The sequence below is a fragment of the Canis aureus genome, chromosome 30, assembly GCF_053574225.1.
Source record: "Canis aureus isolate CA01 chromosome 30, VMU_Caureus_v.1.0, whole genome shotgun sequence".
In the NCBI taxonomy this organism is placed as follows: Eukaryota; Metazoa; Chordata; class Mammalia; order Carnivora; family Canidae; genus Canis; species Canis aureus.
Genome location: NC_135640.1, coordinates 5,356,705 through 5,379,195, shown reverse-complemented (window position 1 = coordinate 5,379,195; position 22,491 = coordinate 5,356,705). Strand labels below are relative to the sequence as shown.

Below are 22,491 nucleotides of genomic sequence, written 5' to 3'. Positions count from 1 at the left end.
CTAGCAAAGAGAAATCACTTCATAGGTTTTCCAACAGAAAAAACACAATGCAGAGAATGATGCAGGTGATGAACCTGAGCAGAGCACCTGCATGTAGATTCTGAGATAGTGGGAATAGCAGAGGCATTGCAAGTCAGGACAAGCAAACTCTGGGCAACCACAGGCAAGTCTGAAAACCAAAGGGAAGGAACCTTCCTTTCAAGGAGAAAACGGGGGTGGAGGGGGGAGGAGTTGGCAGGGGCTGTTTGGAATGAAAGTTCACTGAGGAGAATGAGCATTCAGGGTGGTGTTGGCTTCTCACCAACTCAGTGTGGTGGGCCAAGCTCCTTCCTGTTGGGGAATGTGTGGTGTACTCCTTCCTGTTGGACGCTGTGAACTGCAGCGCCTGGTCCCTGTCCGGTGTGAGAGAACCCCCTTCAGGGCTTCCTGTTTTTATGTTAAGTAAGGTTTCCTTTAATCATTGTTCTAGCCCTAAATGGGAAGGTCATGGAGAAGAGGAGGTTCTACTGATTCCAGGCTGACGTGAGATCCCATGGAAGCTAGAAATAGAGCAAGGCTGTCCAGTGGGAGTAGGAAGAGATGCAGCTGCTGCCAGAGGCACCCCAAAACACGGAGACAGAGAAGAAGAATAGCTTTAGTTTCTCCCTTCTTGTTTCTCCACCCTTCCATCAGTGCTCCTCCCACTGACAAACCCATCAGGCAACCAGGTGAGAAAAGAGCCTGGGGAAATTAGGGTTCAGAAATCATTTCTTTTGCACGAGAGTGTAATTAGGTAAAAAAAATGCAGCTTAGAGCAAACAAGTCCCAGCCACCCACAAGTATAAAATTACCTCTTTGGTATAAGTTGAGAAAAAGGACAAATGAATAGAGAGGTGACGTTTAAGGAATAAAGAAAAGATATATCATTGTAAAACACGTTGTGAGGCTAACAAACAAAATGACACTAAGTTTTAAATTAAATCATGTGAAATTGTCTATTTGTAGGTTAAAAATATCTAATATTACAAGGTTGTAGAGTTAAAACTAAGCAGTTTTCTCATATAATGTAAAGAAAATATAAAATTATTGCAAACATTAGGAAACAACGGGTATAATTTACCATTACATATTATTTTTGTCATTAGTGTCTGGCAGACAGTCACGTAGCTATGCTATGACTTATGTAAGTCAGCAGACCTCAAAGAATGGCTAAATTTATCGTGCTAAGTTTATCAAGGTTTAATATGTGGTCTTCATCCTTGTAAGTGGAAAATAGAACTTTTATTAATATGGCTAGAAATAATTTGGTTATTAGGGAGACAAACCAATAATAATTATATTCACCTGATGCCAGTGTGGAATTAATACCCACTGATGTCTTTATTAATTTATAACAGGACTAAAGCTTTCTAGTCAGTGGGCTGTTCACATCCATTTTCTAGAGCACATTTCTCCTTTTTCTAAGATTCCTGACAATCTGCCTTACTGATCAGAAATTTGTTTAATCAGAATATGCCTAGAATTAAAGCAAAGGTAAATGGGTTTTATTATAGGTTACTTATCAAGGCCAGAATAAAACTTGATAAAATATCCTGTTTCTCCACATGGAATTCCTTTCTTGTGATGTAGCTCATTGTGTTCTCATAAGCTCAGGGCCACTGTGGCCAGGGCTTGATCTACATCATCACATTTTATCTTGCCAACCCTACTGTTTCTTTCTGGTTCCCTATCTTTTAACATAGCACTGACCGATCCAGGGTTAGATGAATGTTACAATTCTATGGTTTGATTCTTCTATGGTTATGAGTTAAAAATTTATGGTCCATTCCTCAAAAGTCAGCTATGTTCCTCTTACTTCTAGGTTCTTGGGTGGGAAATGAGGGTAAAAGCAGACAAGTCATTGTTAGCTCCACATTCCACAAACACTTATTTGCTGGAATCATTAAAGAGAGATTAAGAACAATGAGCATGTGTGTGGCGTGTGTGTGTGTGTGTGTGCACGTGTGTGAAAGAGATTTAGGGGCAATGATAGTTGAATCTGTCATAAAATGAGTTTTGGATCTCTAATATTAAATGTTCGGATGAAGTACTCTAATTTATTTAATCTGTGCTTTGCAATGAACAGAGGCCTTTGCATAGAACATTTTGATTCATTTTCAGAATTAAGGATTATGATTCAGTGAGACATTTGACAATACTGCACAGTGGAGCAGAATATAGTTAAAATTGCAAAACCACCTATGTCTCCTAGAAGTAAAACTACATGTAATTTGCCTCAGTAGAACTGCCAAATAAATTCATGTTCTGCTATTCTGAAATAGGAAAGAACTATTTTTAGTTCTGTCATCTCTCCAGATCATCACCTTACAATCCATTTAGTTCCTCAGCAAATCTAAGTAGCAATAAGACACAACGTAGCTTTTCAGTGAATGAACATCAAAAGATCTCCTTGATGAAGCTTTTTCTTTCTATGCTATTGAGCACAGCAATTTCATGGAAAGGGTCCATTGAAGTTGGAATTGAAAAAAAGATCCAATCATAATTTTGAAACTAGAAGAATGCTAAAAAAGAGCTTTTTGAGCATGGCTTATGGCTTTTCTGCTGTGGAAAACCTTATCATTTAGACCAAGAAAATAATGGTAAGATAATAAAGATACAGACTTGTAAGATGGCTAATTTTCAACTTTTAGTTGCTACAAATATGATTAGAATGAAAATAAGCATATGGAGTTACATAACAGCTTTTTACTTGAGTTCATTATTCAAAGTAAAGAATGAATGAGAAAATAATATTTTACTATGTCAATTCCATATATTTCTATGAGAATTATTGTTTTCAAATCAATTTGGCATCCTTTTCCCTAGGAAATGTCTGAGATAATAAATAGTAAATTGGCCCAAACATTTAAGAAAGCTTCTTTATAATTAAAAAAAAATTATGAAGAACAAACTTAGCTTATGCTAAATTATCACTATATTACATGAGACGTGTACAATGACTAAGAAACAAGGATCACCTTTGGGCTAAAATTTTATCTATATCTAGTATTTTATATTTTTAAAGCCAAAAATACTTTTCAGAAAATTTTTTCAAAATTTTATATTCTTTAAAGCCAAAAATATTTTCAGAAAATATGAAGTAATAGCACTGGCTAACACAGTATCATTTCCTTATGAACATATTTGAAGTCTGTTTCATAAACTTTAAACTCATACTTTCTATAAGAAGTATTATCTACTAACAACAACTAACAGGTTTCATATTTACTAAACTTCTTGCAAAAAAATCATATAAAACTGAAAACACAACAACCGCAAGTTATCTAATACTCATACTGGTGGTATTACACTTGATTTATACTGGTTACACAAGAAGTTTGTTTAGTCTTTCAAAAATTAAAGCAAAAATAGTAATGAGCCATGTGACTGACACTTAAGGTATATAAAGTTTGCCCATGAATCAGATTATTATTAATTAGCTAAAGTTGCAGTTTTTTACATTAATGGAATAGGATCTATTCTTGCATGTACTTATTCAAGAAATATTTACAGTGATTTCCCTGATGGCCAGTGATGCGGAGCATTTTCTCATGTGCTTGTTGGCCATGTCTATGTCTTCCTCTGTGAGATTTCTGTTCATGTCTTGTGAAAGTGAGACAGAACATGAGAGACTCCTAAGTCTGGGAAACGAACAAGGGGTGGTAGAAAGGGAGGTGGGTGGGGGGTGGGGGTGACTGGGTGATGGGCACTGAGGGGGGCACTTGATGGGATGAGCACTGGGTGCTATTCTATATGTTGGCAAATAGAACACCAATAAAAAATAAATTAAAAAAGAAATATTTACAGTGAATATGTGTGGGAGATTGTTAGACAGTAACACAAATTAATCATACTCAGATCCTGAGCTGACAGCCTAGTTAGAATACAACATGGCCATAAAGAGCCATAATAGGAGGCACACAGTGATGACAGGTGTCTGCCTCATTTCTAGCACTTTCACTGCAGCCATTTTTTCTCAAAACCATTTTATGGTGAGTACATAAAATCTGGTCATATACAACACCACCAGCTGGAGGCTTTTTTTCTAGAATCCTCATTTGCTCTTTGCTCTAAGCTTTCCTTAATTCTGGCTGCAGATTTAAGTTCAATCTTCCATCGTGCCTCTAAGATTTGACACAGTACTTATCCTTCTTCTGGCTTACTGACTTCAGTTACTCACTTATTCTTGGCTTGCTTTTCACCTTTGAATTTGCTCTGTTAAGAGATGTTTCTATTGCTCACTCTGAATATTTAACGACGACTTAGAAGAGGGAAGGTAATGTCAGAAAAGGGGGTATAGGAAATTAAAGCAGAGAAAACTGGAAGGAAGAGAGATCAGAGGAAGCTTCTTAGACACGGGTGTGTGTACAATAATCCATATTATTCTTGTTTGGTTATGTACTATAAAGTCACCATGAGCAATGAATTTGCAAATATTAAACTATTGCTTCTAGGAGAATAAGGCGTTAGTTTACCTTGAGCATCTAATTATGGAATTTTTGTCAACCAATCAATACATAATCTTGTTGTATGTGTATTTCCTTTTTTAAAAGACACCTTATTTAATATGGTGCACCTGGGTGGCTCAGTCAGTTAAGCATCTGACTCGTGATTCTGGGTGAGGGTTCCAAGAGCAAGCCCTGCATCAGTTCCATGCTCAGCAAGAAGTCTGAGTTTCTGTCCCTCTTCCTCTGCCCCTCCCCTCCTAAAATAAAGAAATCTTTTTGTTAAAAAAGTAAAGATGCCTTATTTAATATATATCTTGATTCATCAACATTGAATTCATGGTCAACAGCATATAACTGATGTGCCTGAACAGAGCTTTATAAGCTAAGTCGTATCACAGCCTTCTTGCACTTAGACACACCAGACAGCACTTCAGCCCTACGCCTAGGGGACCATTGTAAACAGTAAAATCACCAACAAAAAGCACAAAAATTATGAAAAGCCCAGTACTAAGTGGACTATGATGAAAAGGACTTTGTTGAGAGCTGAAGAAGGCAGAGCACCATCTTTGTTTTCCCTCGGACAGAAACATCATCTTTGGGAAACAGTGGGAAAATTATCCTCATTCCACCTATGTCTGCAAATGACCATGAGAGTGCCAGGAGTATTGACCTGGGGGTTATAAATAAATTTCAGTGGGTAGGAAAATTTGCAAATATGAAATCTTTAAATAATGAGAAACTATCGTTTTAGTTCATGCCTATGAATTTTGGGTAGGCTTTTAACATGGATAGTTGAGAAGGAAGGGTATTTGGTAAGAGACAATGATCTCAACAAAATTATGATCATGGGCAACTTTATGGCTAGAATTCCTGGAGTATATTTCAGGCAGAAACTAGGAATAAGAATGGCAAATCAGGATAGAAATACAGACAAGAAGTGTTGAATTCTTGGGGAACTTGGATTTCACATCCAAGCAGAGTTTCAAACTTTTTATGTGGATGTAGAGCCCCCTCCTCATCCAAAGGATTCCTTTGAAATCCAGCATCACAATGTATGAACAAGGAGCAGATCTAGTTACAAAGCATGTGAGGGTCCTGTTTCAGTCAAAGGCCACCCAGGAAAAGTGAATACATTGCTGGTATTTGTAACAGAGTGAACATGGGACATGCATTTGATGCACAGGTGCTGAAAATCTGAGAATCAGAGAGGGGATGGAGAAACACCTGGAAGCTATCTGGAAACCATAATCATATTTAGGACAAAGAACTGGGGAGGGGAGAGAAAGTGGTGTTAGTTGGCACCAAGGCACCAGCAGTATAAAGAGAATGTGAAACCAGATGAATCTGTTCTGTGTACCCGGAACTGAAAAAAAAAAAAAAAAAAGAGAAAGAAAGAAAGAAAGAAAGAAAGAAAGAAAGGAAGTAGTCTTTACAGTAGACTGCCTTTGCCAGGAGTTCCTGCCAGTGCTTCCAATAGGCTAAACATTTCCAGAAGGCAGCTGACTTGAGTCTAGGAAATGCGTCCTATGACATGTGGAAGCCAGCATAGCAGGAAAAACATGAGGAATGGTTCCAGGGACAAATAGGCCCAGCACCAGTAGAGAACTGAGCCACACATGTCCCACCTCTCTTCAGTTTGAATACAGTTAATGTGGAAAATCTTTGCATTAAGCAATGCAGAATCATTGGCTTATTTTAGCACATAGCATAACATGATCTATATGCCTCATGCTATAATATTAAAGAGATCAAGAGGAAAAATATTTATATATGTAATGGAGATCCAAAATTAGAAAGTTAAGTCACTGTCCATTTAATGGAAAGTTCACTAAGTGTAAGTTGCTCTCAAAATCAAAAGGACAACTGAACACATTCAATTAAAAAAATGTAGATCTTTAGATTCCAAATTCACTGCACTTTTACTGAAACATTAGAAGTTAGGGTTTCAAAATATCAAGTTGAGTGAAGTTGTGAATATCTTTTTAAGTAAGTGTACTTCTTAATTATATCATTTAACTATTCTTTCTCATGTCCCTTTGGCTGGCCAAAGGATTTTTAGCTTTAGCAACTTGTTACATGTCTTCAGGATAGTTCCTTGATCAAATACTGTTTTTATAATTAAACCTCTAATCTTGGGCAGTTGATTTACTGGCCAAATGGAAAAATTAAAGCCATCAAACATTAATGCTTTACAATTTAATATGTTCACTTATTTTCATTTCCTGAGACAACCAATTAGAGTAGTCAGAATTTTAGGAATAATCATAGCTCCAATTGTCTCATCTACTGTCAAATCTCCTTTTCTTAGTTGGCAACTGTATAAGCATTGATTTAAAAACTTTAGAGGGGGGCAGCCCCAGTGGCACAGCGGTTTAGTGCCACCTGCAGCCTGGGGTGTGATCCTGGAGACCTGGGATCGAGTCCCACGTTGGGCTCCCTGCATGGAGCCTGCTTCTCCCTCTGCCTGTGTCTCTGCCTCTCTCTCTCTCTGTGTCTCTATGAATAAATAAAGAAAAATTTTTTTAAAAATCTTTAAAAAATAAAAACTTTAGAGGGAATATGTCCAATGTACAGACCTTAAAAGACCAAAAGTTACAGTGATCACAGCTTGATGAGCCTCCTGGTGGTAGACTTGTACGAATTTTACTTATTCTAGGACAAAGCAGACTTACCATGGAACCAGCAACCATATGGAAAATCATTTGGTGGCCATATTGCTTATGCAAAGCTAGATTTTATTTCACATAGACATTTTGTTTCTGACCAAAATATACAAGATATGGAACTCTACCAAGGAGTAGGTCTAGGTGGCTGAAAGAAGATGAAAGGAATTTGAACTTCTGTTTTCTTCACATTCAAAAACAAAGAAAATCCAGGTCATTCATCTGTGGTTTGCTTACTTAAATTGACCTTGCATATGGCATCCATTCGTCCTCAGCATTAGAGACAGCCATGCATCAAATACAAACAAGTTTTTCCTCATAGTCAACTATTACCATGTTTTCTACATTCATCTCATGGAATGAAGGTGACTAAACAGTTTGATAAAGCAGTTTATTATTAATAAAACATGTACTATATGCACATATTAATTATGGGTTCTAAGTGTGACACATAATATAGTTGTCTTTTTAAAATTAATTGTCAGGTAAGTGCCTTTTCCTTTGTAGTAGAGCTTCAATAGACATTTGCTAATTTGACTTATTTAAATTCCATTACCAGATAAATTAAGTTTCAGTTTTAAATACTTTATTAAAAAAATAAAAGTACCATATACCTTGTGATTTAGAAAATTAAGAGAAAATAACTAATTTATGTATGCCACCACTCCTGTCAAAAGTTAGAATTAAGTGGTAGATTTGGCAGCTTTCAGGGACAGAGTGTTACAGACAGCCAATCTAAATAATTAATACTTCTCATATTTACTTAAAAATTGATAAACATTAATATTACCTTTGTTTGCTTCTATTTGGACATATCATATCAGAGGACTGTTAGAAATGCGTATTTTGGCATGTGGTACTAATCCATTGCTAGGGACACATGGAGTGCTGCATGGCCAAATTGGAGCTGACATTAGGAGTAGACTTATTTGAAGAGCTGTTGTTGACCTATGATAAGTACTATAAATTCTGGGATGAGTTATTTTTAAATGTATTGTATTTCTTTACATATTTATTAATTGACCCCCAAATTGAAATGTTTGTTTTTAAGATGTCTATGATGGGAGATAATGGCCCCAAAGATAGCCACACCTTAATCCTTGCAACCTGTGAATGATTTATGTTACATGGCCAAAGAGACTTTGCCAATATGATTAAGATTAAGAACCTCAAGATATGGAGACCATCCTGGATTACCTGGGTAGGTAGATCCAGTTTAATCACATGAGTGCTTAGAAGTAAATAACCTTTTGCAGCTGTGGTCAAGAGCTGTTAGCATGTGAAGGATTTGATATCTCATTGCTGCTTCTGAAAAGTAGGGGGTTATGTGTAAATACCATAGAAATGCCTCCCCTAGAACTGCTTACAGAAAGAGATGTAGCCCTGCTAACACTCTCTTTCAGTGAGACCTGTGTTAGAATTCTGTCTTGTGGAAATAAGATATTTATGCTATTTAGGATCACTAAATTTGTGGTACTTTGTAAATTTCAGCAATAATATCTGAATACAATTCATTACTAATTTACTTTCTCATACTTCCCTAGCCACAATATTTCATCAGAAGGAAAATTTCAAAAAATGAAGATTGTATTTTATCTCTTAAAAGATGAAGAAAAAGTGTGGAGGGGTGCTCAGTGAGATTAAAGGAGAAAACATTTTGGAACACAGGTCTCCTAGTGTCTGATCTATTGTGCCACTCTGTTTTTCCTTCATATTACCTTAAATATGTCCTTTTATCTTTATATACCTTGAAAACATGAGCTATTTTTTATATGAGATCATTATTTTCAAGGGAAACAAGAAGTTGTAGCTACAGATGGGCTCCTGGTGGCAGGAAGCTGAGGTTTTGCAATCTATTCAAGTAGGAAAAAAGGTGTTTCCCCTTCCATGATGGAAGGTAATCAATATGAATCAACCTGACGTCAGGTAGCAGGCTGATCCATCTGGGTAATGGTGCATTACGAGGAATTCAGTGTTAGCCTCTGCCATTAGCAGATTAGATATTCAGCAGTGGCTATAGCCAGACAAGCCCTGGTGAGTGGAAGTTCAGGTTACTGGGCTCATGCATAACCTCCATCACTACCATTATGGTCAGTTTCTTCATAAGACTATTGGTCAGTGACAGGAGTAGGTGAGAAAGGTGGCAGATTGATTTCCATCCTATCTACCTTATTAAAATCCTCCTCTGTTGAGGTCACCCTCTGGTGAACATTAGGGACACAAAATCTTCATATTCTGTACTATTTTGAGATATTTATCTACATGTCTCTTCCCTAAACCTACTTGTTGCTAATTTTCCAATCATGTTCCTTCTAAGTCCCTGACTATCCATCCAAATTATTAGCCACAGTTCATAGTCCAATGTAGAGTCATATGTCTGGTCATGTCTCCTTCCCAGCAAAATAAACCATCAGATAGTCTGCTCAAAGTTCTTCCCAGGGACTATCTCCTTGTCCTTCAGGGCCAATTCAAAGTGGGACTGTCATGCTGTAGCTGTCCACTATTGGAGGGTTTTGGCACACTGTATATAACCATCTGTAAACCAAGCCTGATTTGTTGCTTCCTCAGTCATTGCTTGTCAAGAATCCCTCATAAAGTAATAGGAGAGCATTGGAGAGGTAAGGTAATGTGGGTAGCTAAAGAAGGGGCTAATGGTATTTACATGAGCTATTTCCTCATGCAACTTGTTCCTTGAAGACCTGTTTGAGCATGTCTTGTATATACCACTTCATTTTGGTGAAGGATTGCTGCTGCATACAACCAAATTTATAGTTTGATGGGAAAGATAAACACCTAGCTCACGATGGGAAGCTTTGTGGCAATTTTGTTTCCTTTGGTTAGGAATTCACTAAGACCTATTTCCATAGCCAGCAATCATAACTTCAGAGGTCAAAATGTGGCAATGGGATGGATTCCAGTCACTGTCAACAATTTTATTTCCTGCCCCTACTACTTCAGACTCCTCTGGTTTCGAAATCACAATTGTAAAAGGAGGAATACTTCCACCAAGGGAAAAAGACAATGATTCTATTAAGTTTGAGACTACCACCTAGCTAATTTGGTACTCTTCCCTTTGGGGAATGGTGCTTAATTCCCTTCTCCTTCAATGTGAACTGGTTTTAGCTGGCTTGCTTCTAATATGGAATACAAAAGAATTTATGTTATGTCATTTCCAAAAGTACACTATAAAAAGACTGAAGCTTCTGTCTTGGGAATTCTTGCATGTTCCCCCTCTCTTCAGTCACTTACCCTTGGGAAGCCACATACTACCTTACAAAGGCATTTATGGAAGCCTATCAAGACATTCATGTGGTAAGGAAATGAAAACTCTGACCAACAACTAGCAAGGAATTGAAGCCCTCCCAACCAAGACATCTGTGATCTTGGAAATGGATCCTTTTTCATCTGGGTCTTCAGATGAGTCCAAAGCCAGAGCTGACAGCTTAACAACCACCCCAGGAAAAGTTTCCAGCCAGAATGTCCCAGCTAAGCAGCCTACAGATCCCCGACAGACAGAAACTATGAGATAATATTCAATGTTTAAATCTACTAAATTTTGGTTACTTTATTATGTAGCAACAGATCACTAATACTAACCAATATTAAAAATCATCAGAGAATGAAGCGTATGGCATTTGATCTTCAACTGTATACAGGTCAGTGGAAGGTCGGATTGCATAGGAGGATCTTATGGGTATTTTCATGTGTCTGCTGGCCATCTGTATGTCTTCTTCAGTAAAATGTCTATTCAGAGTCTCTGCTCATTTTTTAATCATATTGTTTTGTTTTGCTTTTGCTATTTAGTTGTATGAGTTCTTTAAATACTTTGGATATTAACCCCTTGTCAGATAGGATTTGCAAATATTTTCTTCCCTTCAGTAGGTTACTTTTTCATTTTGTTGGTGGTTTCCTTTGCTATAGAGGTTTTTTTAGTTTCACGTAGTTTCACTTTTTTAGTTTTGCTTTAGTTACCTTTGATCATGGTGTCAAATCCAAAAAAAAAAAAATCATCTCTAAGACCTATATCTAGGTGCTTACCACCTATTTTTTCTTCTGGGAGTTTTATGATTTCAGGTGTTACATTTAAGTCTTCAATCTATTTTGAGTTTTTTGCTTATGGTTTATGATCGTGATCCAGTTTCATTGTTTTGCATATGGCTGTCCAGTTTTCCCAGCACCATTCGTTGAAGAGACTGTCCTTTCCCCTGGAGTTGCATTTTGGCCCTCCTGATTCTGATCTTCCATACTTTAGCATGACTTGCTAAATTCAGACTTTCTGCTTCTTGGTCCCGCATATGTATTGGTAATGGACAGTTTCTTTAAAGGTAGCTCAATAAAAAAGAACTGGATCTCTTCAAGTAAAAGATTTCCTTTTGACATATCTCCTAAATGCTGGTCATTATTCTGTGTAATAATTTGTAGAAGATTCCTTCAAAATAGGCTCACTAGCTCTCTTCCTATCTCATAGCATTTAAAATTGATTGAATATTTACTGATTATTTATATAGAAAATCGTAGGCTTCAAATCAAATATTTTTCCAAATCAAGTTATTTAGAGGTCGGCAGATTATTAACACCTTCTATTTGAATGGTGCTTTATAATTTAAAACTCTTCCAAAGAATTATTTATTGTCTTGGATGTTACTAACAGTTAAATAGCTATGTTTTAGAAAATACAGTCAACATTAAAAAAAAATACATGTGTGTTCCTTCCTTTCTAGAAATTTCTAGTGTAAGTACTTTATTATTCTCCCCCTTTTAAAAATATTGTCTCATTTCCTATTTGAAAAATGTCAAAAAATATTTTATTGAGTTCCAGATATATGGTTAGTATGAAATTCTAAGAAATTTAATGGGAGATTCAAGTTTAATTCTTTAACATAAGACTCCTTTGTCTGAGATCCATGTTCTCACAAATGGTAACATGACCAGGAATGGCATTTTGAGCAGAAAAAATTTGATCTTAGCAATAATAATGCCCTTAAAAATGATGTAGAACTTAGCAGACAGCAGACACAATGAAAGTTATGGAAAGACTGTTCTGTGAAAAGCTTTAGCAACCAGTGGAAGATATTCCTTTATATTTTGTTTATAGCCTTTTCTTTTTCTTTCAGAAATTGTCTTTTGTTTTTATATAAAGACTCACAGTAGTACTGAGAGCCCTTGCACAGCTATTGTTTTTGTTTTCCTTCTGAAAATTGTTGTATATATTCAAGTAACCCAGGGAGGCAGGACAATTTTATCCTTTTCTTTCATCAAGTCTGACTTCACCATTACATGTTGTTTCCATCCTCAGTATTCTCTCAGGCAATTATTGAAAAATTCACTTTCAATTTCCTTTATTTTTTTTTATACTTTCATTTGCTGTCATGCATCTCTCACTTTTCAGAAGTGCTTTCACTTTAAGAGAACAAACAGCTAATAGTTGCCTGACTCCATGCTTTGCCATTTTGTTTTAGAGCATCCTCTTGGAATTTAAGTAGACTAATCTGTCTAAATAAAAAGGCATATCAGATTTCACTGTCTCCTGACCTACTCATAAACAATCAGATACTCTCTTATCTCACTTTGAAAAAGAAAAGGAAAGAAATAGATCTTTTCTGTGCTCTGATAACTCTAGGTTTATCTGAGACTGTAGCACTTGATCATCTGTGATAGTTATGGAGCATTAGCTACTCCATTTAAGAATAGCTCATGTTTACAAATTCACTTAGTGACTAAATTTCTCATTTTTTTATTGGCTTAAAGGTAGACTGTTTCTCTTAGCAATAAAAACACTTTTTAGGATGCTCTTTTCTTTCAAGGTGATACTTTTTATATTTGTGTAGAACTATTCTCCATATTTTTAATGAGAAAATAAAAAAGATTTTACATCAGTAAATATAAAGACAGAGAAGGTTAGAAGTAGAAATAACTGAATCCATTGCTTTTTTTCTATTTTAAAATACTCAGTGAAGTTGTTTTATTAAGTCATCTCATTGCTTTAAGTACATATTAAGCTATCCAAACAAATGCCAGTCCACTCTAAAAATCCAAACAAAATCTGCTACATCCAAGACCAGCTGCTTTTTTGTATGTATGTTTGATATATGCATGTGTATTTGTATTTTTGATTCAAACAGATTTCTGGATCTTCTTTGCTCATGCTTTCTTTAGATTGAATAGTCATCCAAGTCCTGTCTGATAATTATTTCTTCAACTTTCTGAGACCCACTTCTTCCTTTCCAAACCCAAATTTAGTCCTTACCTACGACGTTACAGCTGGTTGCCCCGAGTTCATTATTATTTCACAGCGATGCCAATTTAAATTCACTGAAAACTTATCTGATCAGAAATGGTCACTGGCTGCCATAAGCTACAGGATGAAGTTCATCTTGTCAAGGGGAACCTTGGTATCTTTTCCAACATGATGTCCAACTATTACACACCCACAAAATTCTACTACTTCTATCAGGCTTGTAACTTCATTGCATTTTAAGGTGTTTTTTCCATATCCAAGTCCTTGGCACTTAGCATTTACTCCTTTTCTCCAATTCTTTAAATTAAACAAAATTTTTAAATACAAAATTTTTATCAAAGCAACATACTTAAAAATATTGCCGAAGGGGCAGCCCCAGTGGCTTAGCGGTTTAGCACCGCCTTGGGCTCAGGGCGTGATCCTGGAGACCAGGGATTGAGTTCCATGTCAGGCTCCCTGCATGGAGCCTGCTTCTCCCTCTGTCTCTGTCTCTGTCTCTGTCTCTGTCTCTCTCATAAATAAATAAATAAATAAATAAATAAACAAACAAACAAATAAATAAATAAATAAAATCTTTAAAAAAATATTGCTGAAGAACATAAAATGTGAAAACAGCAATCTCTTACATTTTTCTATTTCATCCAAAATATTGCTTACCAGCATAAACCATCCTCAACTCATATGGCTACTTCTCATTTACAAACATTTTCCTAAATAATGTTTATATTGGTACATGTTGACAAAAGTATTTTAGGCACTACTTCTTGATTTCCCATCTTGTAAGTGATGACTTCACTCTCTTCTCTTCCTCAATATATTTTTTTTCTACTTTTGAGTCAAGGAATAAATTATGATCTGCCTCCTTTTTATGCACCCTTTTCCCCCCTGAGGTTAACAATTATTTCATTTTCTTGACTTTTTAATGTACCTACTAAAAATTTTCAAGTCCTCAAACATTCTGCCACCTGCCTATCTAAAATATTTTCTGTATGCTGTCTTCCAATTCCATTTTCTTTTCTTGGAGTCACCATTCCTAGGCCTTTTTCTTCAGTTCCAATCTAGACTGGTTACTCTTTAGGCTTCTTCAACTGCTATCATCTGAATATTATCTTTGCCTCTATGACAGATTGTTTTCTTGCCAAATCCTAAATTTTATATCCTCATTTTATGGTTCACACTGTTCAACAGGTTCCCAATAGAGGGAACATTTAAAAATAAATCTTTTTGAGGCATCACATGTCTCAATTCTTTCGTCTATCTTCATGGTATAGAATTCTATATTGAAAATAATTTCACTCCAATGATTAAAGCAGGAACCTCCATTTTGAGCAAAAGTTGTTGGCAGAATAGGAGGACTCTAGGGTCATCTTTTCCCATGAACACTAGCCTGAAGATGGACAAAACAAACTCCACAACTAAAGGGAGAGAAGAAAACACATGGAAGAACATAGGAGGTGTGGAGATGTGGTTCAGGGGAGAAACAGACATTGTGGTTGGTTTAGAGGGAGGGAGCCATGGTCCTGAAGAAGAGAGGGAGAAAGAGCAAGAGAGAGAGAGCATGAGAGAGGAGCACGCAGGAGAATGCACAAGGAGAACATTTCCCCAAAGCCGCTGGCTAGGAAAATGAGAAGTACTGATTTTTGGAGTTCTTACAACCAACAGGACTTAAAGCCTGGAGTTTTAAAGGTCAGTGGGCTTGACTGGGATAGAGACCTCAGGGCACTGCCCTGCTACTGTAGAGAAGGCAGGCAAACAGCCCAGGGACAGGTGGTTTGGAAAGTGCAACTTAAAGAATGCCTGGGACACACAGTGGGGAGAGTATGCACTCTTCTGGGAGTACTCCACTGAGGGCAGCGCTCACAGTGACCCTCTCTGGGAACGAGGGAGCTGGCTGGCACCATTCCCTCCCCAGTCCTTCTGCACAAACACAGAGCCACCTGTGGGAAGCAGCACAGCACCAACACAGGCTGCCTAACTTGTTCACACCAAGTCATACACCCCAAGGCTCTGGTGGGACCGTCCTTCTCAGTCTAGGTAGTCTCAGTCCCAGTGCCATGGGCCCTCCATCCCCAGAAGAGCAGCAGAAGCCCCCGCCCACCACATTTCCCAGCCAGAGAGTTGTGCAGGGCTTCAGCTCTCCTGGAAGTAGTGCCAAGTCTCATCTCACAGGCAGGCCAAGCCCACCTGGGTGAAACTCACCACCATCTGGCCAAGGACCAGACGCTGTGCCCTGCAGGCCCCGAGAAACTCTCAGAGGACTGACTCAAGGAAAGGAGCAGCCCAACGCAGCGGCCAAGGGCTCGCAGCACACACCCGACCTTGTGTAACCTCCTCTTCATGAAGATGTTACTCTCAGGAGCAGGACATGGGCAGGCTTTCCCAACAGGCAGAAGGCAGAGACTTAGACAAAAGCCAAGATGCAGGAATGTATTCCAAATGAAACAAGATAAGGGCACGGCCAAAGATCTGAATGAAACAAATAGAAGTAACGTGCTTGACAGAGACTTTAAAGCAACGACCATAATAATATTCACTGGGCTTGAGAAAAGAATGGAAACTTCTTGCCACAGAGATAAAAGAGTTAAAAAAAATCAGTCAGAGATGAGGAATGCAGTAATGGAGATGAGAAATAGGCCTGATGCAGTGAACAGCAGGCTGTAAGTAGAGGAATGAATCAGTGACATAGAAGACAAAATAATGAAGCCAAACAAAAGACAAGAAGAAGAATTATGGAACATGAGAATAAACTCGGGGAATTCAGTGACTCCATCAAATACCACTCACATTATAGGCGTCATAGAAAAAAAAAGAGAGAAAAGGTACAGAAAATGTTTATGAACAAATAATAGCTGAAAATGTCCCTAATCTGGAGAAGGAAACAGACATCCAGATCCAGGAGGCACAGAGAATTCCCATCAAAATAAAAAAAAGTAGGTCAATACCAAGACATACTAAAATAAATTTGCAAAATATAGTGATAAAGAAAAACATCTTAAAAACAGTAAGACAAAAGAAGTCCTTAACTTACAAGCGAAGATCCATAAGACTAGCTGGAGATTTCTCAACAGAAAACTGGCAAGCTAGAAGAGAGTGACATGATATATTCAAAATACTTAATAGGAAAAATCTGCAGCCAAGAATAGTCTATCCAGCAAGGCTATCATTCATAATAGAAGGAGAAAGAAAGATATTCCCAGATAAACAAAACTAAAGGAGTTTATGACCAACAGACCAGCTCTGCAAGAAATATTAAAGGGGACTCTGAGTGGGGAAAAAGTCCAAAAGTGACAAAGACTAGAAAGGAACAGAGAAAATCTCCAGAAACAATGACAAAACAAGTAATAAATGGTAATAAATACTTTTCTATCAATAATTACTCTGGATGTAAATGGACTAAATGCTCTAATCAAGAGACATAAGGTGTTTGAATGGGTAAAAACAAGATCCATCTATATGCTGCCTACAAGAGACTTATTTCATACCTAAAGACACCTGCAGTTTAAAAGTGAAAGGATAGAGAAACATTTATCAGCAAGTAGATGTCAAAAGAAAGCCAGAGTAGCAATACTCTCATCAGACTAATTAGACTTTAAAACAAACACTGTAACAAGAAATATATCATAAGAAAGATGACAATCTAACATCAAGATCTAACAGTTGTAAGCATTCATGCCCCCAACATGGGAGCACCCAAATATACAAAACAATTACTAACAAACCTAAAGGAACTCATTATTATAATACAATAATAGTAGGGGACTTTAACACCCCACTTACATCAATGTATAGATCACCTAAAGAGAAAATGAGCAAGGAAACGCTGGCTTTAAATGACACACTGGACCAGACAGACTTAACAAATATATTCAGAATATCCCATCCTAAAACAGCAGAATACACATCTTTTCAAGTGCAAATGGGACATTCTCCAGAGTTGATCACACATGAGGTCACAAATCAGAGCTTAACAAGTACAAAAAGAATGAGATCATATCATGCATATTTTGTGACCACAATGCTATTAAATTTGAGATCAACCACAAGAAAAAATTTGGAGACCATAAATACATTGAGGTTAAACAACATGCTACTAAAGAATGAATGAGGGACCCAGGAAATCAAAGAAGAAATTTAAAAATACATGGAAACAAAAATACAATGGTCCGAAACCATATGGCAAAAATGGTCCTAAGAGGGAAGTATGTAGCAATATTGGGCTACCTTAAGAACCAAGAAAAATTTGAAATAAACAACTTAACAATATACTTAAAGGAGCTAGAACAACAACAACAAAAATGAAGCCTAAAGCCAGCAAAAGGAAATAAAGAATAAAGTTAGAGCAGAAATAAATAATATAGAAACTAAAAACATAATAGAACAGATCAATGAAACCAGGAGCTGATTCTTTGAAAACAAAAACAAAAACAAAACCCCTAACCAGACTTATTAAAAAGAAAGGAAAAAAGACCCAAATAAATAAAATCACAAATGAGAGAGCAGGAATAGCAAACAACACCACAGAAATTATAAAAGAATACTGTGAAAAACAATATGCCAACAAATTGGACAACCTAAAAGAAATGGATAAATTCCTAGAAACATATAAACTACCAAAACTGAAAGAGGAAGAAATAGAAAATTTGAATAAACCAATAAACAACAAAGAAATTGAATTAGAAATTTTAAAAAATTTTAAACAACAAACAAAAGTCCAGGGCTGAGTGGCTTCATAGGTGAATCTTACAAAAATTTAAAGAAGAGTTAATACCTATTCTTCTCAAACTATTCCCAAAAACAGAAAAGGAAGGAAAACTTCCAAACTTATTCTATGAGGACAGCATTACCCTGATACCAAAACCAGACAACAACTCCATTAAAAGTGATAACTACAGGCCAATATCCCTGATGAATATGAATGCAAAAATCCTCAATAAAATAGTAGCAAACTGAATTCAACCACATGTTAAAGAATCATTCACCACTATTAAGTGGCATTTATTTCTGGGCTACAAGGGTGGTTGGATAATTGCAAATCAACCAATGTGAAACACCATGTTAATGACAGAAAAGGTAAGAATCATATAATCCTCTCAAAAATGCAGAAAAAGCATTTGATAAAGTACAATATCCATTCATGTTAAAAACCCTCAACAAAGTAGAGTTAGAAGGAATATATCTCAACGTCATAAAGGCCATACGTGAGAAACTCTCAGTTAATATCATCCTTAATGGGGAAAAACTGAGAGCTTTTCCTCTATAGTCAGGAACATGACAGGAATGTCCACTCTCACCACTGCTACTTAACAAGTACTAGAAGTCCTAGCCTCAGCAATCAGACAAAAAAAAAAAAAAAAAAAGGAAAAAAGGAAAAAAAATAAAAAAGAAAGAAAGAAAAGGCATCCAAATGGCTAAGGAAGAAGGAAAACCTTCATTATTTGCAGATGACATGATATTATATATAGAAAACCCAAAAGACTCCTCCAAAATATTGCTAGAACTGATACATGGATTCAGTACAGTCACAGGATGCAAAATCAACATACAGAAACCTGTTGCATTTCTATCTACCAATAATGAAGCAGTAGAAAGAGAAATGAAGGAATTGATCCAATTTACAATTGCACCAAAAACCATAAGATACCTACGAATAAACCTAACCAAAGAGGTAAAGGACCTGTACTCTGAAAACTCTAAAACCTTGATGAAAAATTGAAGATTACACAAAGAAATGGAAAGACATTCCATGCCCATGGATTGGAATAACAGACATAGTTAAAATGCCGCTACTACCCAAAGCAATCTACATACTTAATGCAATCCTTATGAAAATACCACCAGCATTTTTCACAGAGTTAGAACAAACAATCCTAAAATTTATATGGAACCACCAATACCCCCAACAACCAAAGCAATATTGAAAAAGGAAAGCAGGCTGGAAGCATTATGATTTCAGACTTCAAGTTACATTACAGAGCTGTAGTGATCAACACAGTCTAGTACTTGCACAAAAATAGACACATAGATCCATGCAACAAAATAGAAAATCCATAAATGAACGCACAACAATATGGTCAATCAATGTTTGCTAAAGCAGGAAAGAATACCGAATGATAAAGACAGTCTATTAAATAAATGGTGTTGGGAAAACTGGAGAGCTATATGTAAAACAATGAAACTGGACCACTCTCTTATACCAGACACAAAAATAAATTCAAAATGGATGGAGAACCTAAATGTGAGACAGGAAACCATCAAAATCCTGGAGGAAAGGAGAGGCAGTAACTTCTTTGACATTAATTGTAGCAACTTATGATATATCTCTTGAGGCAAGGGAAATAAAAGCAAAAATGAACTATTGGAACTTCATCAAAATAAAAAGCTTCTGCATAGTGAAATGATCAACAAAACTAAAAGGCAGCCTACAGATGGGGGAAGATATTTGCAAATGACATATCTAATAGAAAGTTAGTATCCAAAATATATAAAGAACTTATCAGTACCCAAACACAAAAACAAATAATCCAGTTAAGAAATGGGCAAAATATATGAATAGACATTTTCCAAAAAAGACATACAGATGTCTAACAACTACTTAAAAAAATATTCAGCACCACTGACCATCAGGGATAAATACACATCAAAACCACAATGAGATACCACCTCACACCAGTGAGAATGGGGAAAATTAACAATACATGAAACAACAAATGTTGGAGAGGATATGGAGAAGTTTTTACTATATAAAAACCACGATCTGCAGAAGCACCCTAAAATCATCGGAATTGCTGAAGCACTATATGTGAATATTTACTCCAAATGGAATAAAGACTATCTCAGTTTATATAGTAATGAAGCAGTAAATTAAATAGTGGTGTAAATAAAATCTGTAAATGATTTTGTATTGATTTTTTTTCTAAAGAAAACAAACTTCAAGCATATGCAATTTTAAGATAAGCTGAATTTCTTGGTCTCTGTATGCAATAAATCTTGATTAAATCTGAGAATCTTGGAGAACTGTGTATACTTTCATTATCATTTTGAACATGGCTAAAAAGTGATTCTTCAGAGAAATGCAAGGTGCCGGATTGGCAGCCTCACTTTGATCCTCGCTGTGTCCTTTGGCAAGAGTATTATTCTTTTGGAGACAAAGCCTCTAATCCTTACAGAGCCCAGAACAATCAGGGTAGGAAGCACATATTCCCCAGTGAAGCACTGAGGATATTGGTAAGAAGACTACGCTTGTTTTCATCTTGTAGTTATATCTGAAATCATGCATTATTTTATTAGGGACACAATGTTGCAGTAAGGTCTCAGATTTTTTTTTTAAGATTTTATTTATTTGTTCATGAGAAACAGAGAGAGAGGGAGAAAGAGAGAGAGAGAGAGAGAGAGAGGCGGAGACACATGCAGAGGGAGAAGCAGGCTCCATGCAGGGAGCCCGACGTGGGACCCCATCCTGGGTCCCCAGGACCAGGCCCTGGACTGTAGGTGGCGCTAAACCGCGGAGCCACCGGGGCTTCCCAGGTCTCAGATTTAATACATTCTAAAGTACACCCTGTCTTTTCATATTGTACCTTTGTACCTTTAGAAAAGTGTTCCAGCATTCTATGAAGATCAATGCCTCTGAATGGTGCTATATGTATTATAATCAGTGGATCTCATGGCCTTGTATCGATTCTCCTCTTTAGTTGTTACTATATGAACTATCCCTTATAACCTGTGCCTTTAGTGTGAACAAGCTAATGATTTTCAGTATATACTAGGGAGGGGCATCAATCAAACATACCCCTGTACTACTGGATATGATAGTTACTCCCCCAAATTTATAGTTAACAAAAAATAACTATGATAAATATTTAAAAATTATGAAAGACAAATTGGATATAATGGGTCACAAGATGAATAATTTCAGGATCTTTGGGAATTATAAAAAAGAACTAAATGGAAATAGGACTAAAAATATACAAAATAAAATATTTTATTGGATAATTTTGATAGCACATTGGACATAATAAAAAAGACCAATTGTCCTGAAGACACATGTAAATCCATTTCTTTTTTTTTTTTTTTCATGTAAATCCATTTCACATAGCACTGAGGGGAAAAAGTTTATAAAAAATTATAAAGAGCTTCAAATGACTCGTGAGAATATGTCAAGCAATCAAACACACATATAATCAGAGTCACAGGACAGGAAAGAGAATGAGACAGAAAAGACTGCCTGAAAGACATGGTTACAAATTTTCCAAATTTGTTTACGAATAGCAACCTACAAAAGCAGAAAGATTAGTCAACTCCAGAAGGGAAAAACACAGAGAAAACCAATAAGTAGGCCCATCAATCAAATTGTTGAAATCCAGAGGTAAAGATAATCTTTAAAGCAGCTACAGAAAAAAAAAAAAAAAAACACATTACATAGAAAAAGAATAAAAGAACAGCAACTGACTTCTTATTAGAAAAAATTGGGGTCAAGACAATAATAACAACTTTAAAGTGCTTGGTGAAAAAGAAAACACCTGCCGACCTAAAATTCTCTATGACACAAAAATATCTTGATAAAATGAAGGTGAAGTAAAACATTTCCCGATAAAATTGGGAGATTGTGTTACCAGTAAAGGAAGTTATTTAGGCTGAAGGGAAATGATACCAGATAGAAACTCAGATTTATAGGAAGTCAGAAAAAGCCTTGGAAATGGTAAAGATGAGTGAATATAAAAGGTCCTCTTTCTTTTCTTAAATTTCTCAAAGGCAATTGATTGCTTAAAGAAAAATTATAGCAATGTTTATGAGGTTTATAACATAAATAGAAGAAAAAATAATAGCAATAGCCAAAGGGTGGAAGTAAGTTTAAATAGAATTATATTTTTGAAAATGCATAATATTAAACATAGAATAGTGTAATATTAATTTGAAGTAGATTATATTGTATTAAATAAGAATACTGCAATCCCTAGAGAAATTTCCTTAAAAGTAATAAAATACATGAATAAAATAAAATAAAAACATGAATTCAGGGGGTAGAATACTAGAATATTAAGTCATTCCATAAGAAGACAGGAAAGGAGAAACAAAGAAACAAAAACAGAGGGCAGGCACTTAAGAAACAAAACAAATGAACAAAGAA

General features: G+C 36.2%; 1 long non-coding RNA gene across 1 annotated transcript in view; it reads right to left on the bottom strand.

Annotated features, from left to right (window-relative positions):
* Nucleotides 1-22,491, bottom strand: part of LOC144301574 (uncharacterized) — a 78,176-nt gene that overhangs the window by 230 nt on the left and 55,455 nt on the right. The window lies entirely within an intron of this gene.